The 2,604-nt window shown below is 36.5% G+C and overlaps 1 non-coding gene across 1 annotated transcript; it reads left to right on the forward strand.

The window, feature by feature from the left end:
- Positions 1-456: 456 nt before the first annotated feature.
- On the forward strand, positions 457-563 carry LOC127108864 (small nucleolar RNA R71). Its single transcript, XR_007796366.1, has one exon. It is a non-coding gene; the product is annotated as a small nucleolar RNA R71 (small nucleolar RNA).
- Positions 564-2,604: the final 2,041 nt, after the last annotated feature.

Raw genomic sequence — 2,604 nt, forward strand, 5'->3', positions numbered from 1 at the left:
GAAAAATTAGGATGGTTCTTCCAGTTTGAGTTATAGGTATTCGAGTAAGGATTACCTTGAACATAGTTCACCTGATCTGTTTGAATTCCTGTTAGGAGTTGACAATCTATAGGAGTGTGACCTTGGATTCCACAGACTTCGCAATTTTGAGTTACGGCAACCACGGTGGCTGGAGGTGATACGTTTAAACTTTCAATTTTCTGGGCAAGAGCATCCACTGTTGCATTAACATGATCAAGGCTACTTATCTCGTACATGCCACCTTTCGTTTGAGGTTTTTCTACCATTGTTCGGTCGCTTCCCCACTGATAATGATTTTGGGCCATGCTCTCGATAAGTTGATAAGCGTCGGTGTAAGGTTTATCCATAAGCGCACCACCGGCGGCGGCGTCTATTGTTAACCTTGTGTTGTACAAGAGACTATTGTAGAAGGTGTGAATTACTAACCAGTCTTCTAAACCATGGTGTGGACAAAGTCTCATCATGTCCTTGTATCTTTCCCATGCTTCGAAAGGAGATTCGTTATCCTTTTGCTTAAATCCATTTATCTGGGCTCTCAACATAGCTGTTTTGCTTGGAGGAAAATATCGGGCAAGAAAGACTTTCTTCAACTCATTCCATGTGGTGACTGAGTTGGAAGGAAGAGATTGAAGCCATCTTCTAGCTTTATCTCTTAACGAGAAAGGAAAGAGACGAAGTCGAATTGCCTCTGAAGTGACACCATTAGCTTTAACAGTGTCAGCATATTGGACAAATACGGATAAATGAAGGTTTGGATCCTCGATAGGATTTCCAGAAAATTGATTTTGTTGCACTGCTTGCAACAGCGAAGGTTTAAGTTCGAAGTTGTTCGCTTCGATTGCGGGTGGAGCAATACTCGAATGCGGCTCATCCTGCGATGGAGCAGCGTAATCTCAAAGAGCACGAGCTGGTTCGGCCATCGCTGGTATCGTTAAAGGACGGAGATTTTTGAGATCAGGAATTTCGATTGGAGGAAGATTGTTTCTAGCACGATACTCCCGAATTCGTCGTAATAATCGGAGATATCGTTCAACGTTGTTGATTCGTAAGTAGTACGGCTCGCCTTGTGAGCGAGTGTGTGGCATACAAATCAACGAAAAAAGGAAAAAAAATAAAAATTGCCTTAGTCTCTACAGCGTAACAGGAGAGTTACGATATCGACTAAATAAAAGTCCACGGCAACGGCGCCAAAAACTTGATCGCGACTTTATGAGTCTATCGGGGTACTAACTGCAAGTGCACAGTCTAATCGCGTAGTTTTAAAAGATATCGATCCCACAGAGACTTAATGAATCGATCTACTGTTTTTCTAGGGTCACTGCGTAAAGCTAAGGCGGATGATACTTTAATGATTAGGGGGAAAAGTAAAACTAAATTTGGATCTAGATAAAATATCAAATAATATGGATATCAATATGTAGTTCGTCGTAATTGGGGAATCAAATCATCGTTGGTCTTTTTCTTAATTTTAAAGTAAGTCTTTTCAGTAGACACTATTAATTAAAAGTCTTTTCCTCAAACTCTCGCTCTGTTGAATTAGACTATGACTTTATATTTTAACATACGCTCTCACTATTTCGTTAAATCTAAAATCACTTTTTGAAAATAATAGAATCTATAGAAACTCCTTTTGAGAAAATACTAACCGTTTAAACACCCCCGTCTCAAACTCTCGCTCTGTTGACTTAGATTATATGATTAAACTTAAATGCTTAACTCTCGTCCTCACATTTAACTTTTAAAAATAATTTTTGAAAATGATTAGAATTTAATTAACCTTAAAAATTGCTTTCGCCCTGATTTAAAGTTAATGTTCAATTTACACTGTCCAGTTAAAAACTCAAACCGTCATTCTATTAATTTTAACTTCTTTATGTCTTTTACTCTCATACAAAAACCTTGGTATTAACTCTGTAAATTGAGACCAGAAAAAGAGTGACTATATTTTAAAATAAATTTAAAACCAAATCAATTTGAATTCCTTTATTCCGCTTACTTTACATACCGATATCTAAATTAATTAGCCAGACATGATAAACATGCACAAACAATAATCATGCATAAATACGGCCATATCAAACAAACAATATATATAAATAGCGGAATAAAGCATATGGAAATTAAAACAATAAATTAATTAATGAATGAACCTGGAAAAATACTAGAATTCTGGATTTTATCTCCTAGCTTCGATGCTCGAACACTCCACCACAAGTCGGTTGGATTTGTTATTCACAATTCTCAATCAGATAGAAAAGTAAAAACAAGGAAATAAAATACTATGATCTAACGTAAGGTTAGATCCAGTAAAATTACACAATAATTTCCGGTGTAGAAACTATCGTGAGAAAATAAATTGTATGCTTTGGAAATTAAACTAGAAAAGAAAAGGAAATAAATTGCTTGGAAATTTAGAGTGCTGGAAAAATAATGCTGGGAAAATATTGCTGGAAAAATTGCACGGCGAAGAGAGATCAAGAGAAAAACTTCAATTGGCTTTTGTGAGGTCTATTTATATTCACCTCTCAAAATAACCGTTTCCTAGAATGGGTCTTCAGTGTCATTCCAAAAGTCTACGAGTGC

The sequence above is a fragment of the Lathyrus oleraceus genome, chromosome 7 (assembly GCF_024323335.1).
Source record: "Lathyrus oleraceus cultivar Zhongwan6 chromosome 7, CAAS_Psat_ZW6_1.0, whole genome shotgun sequence".
NCBI lineage: Eukaryota > Viridiplantae > Streptophyta > Magnoliopsida > Fabales > Fabaceae > Lathyrus > Lathyrus oleraceus.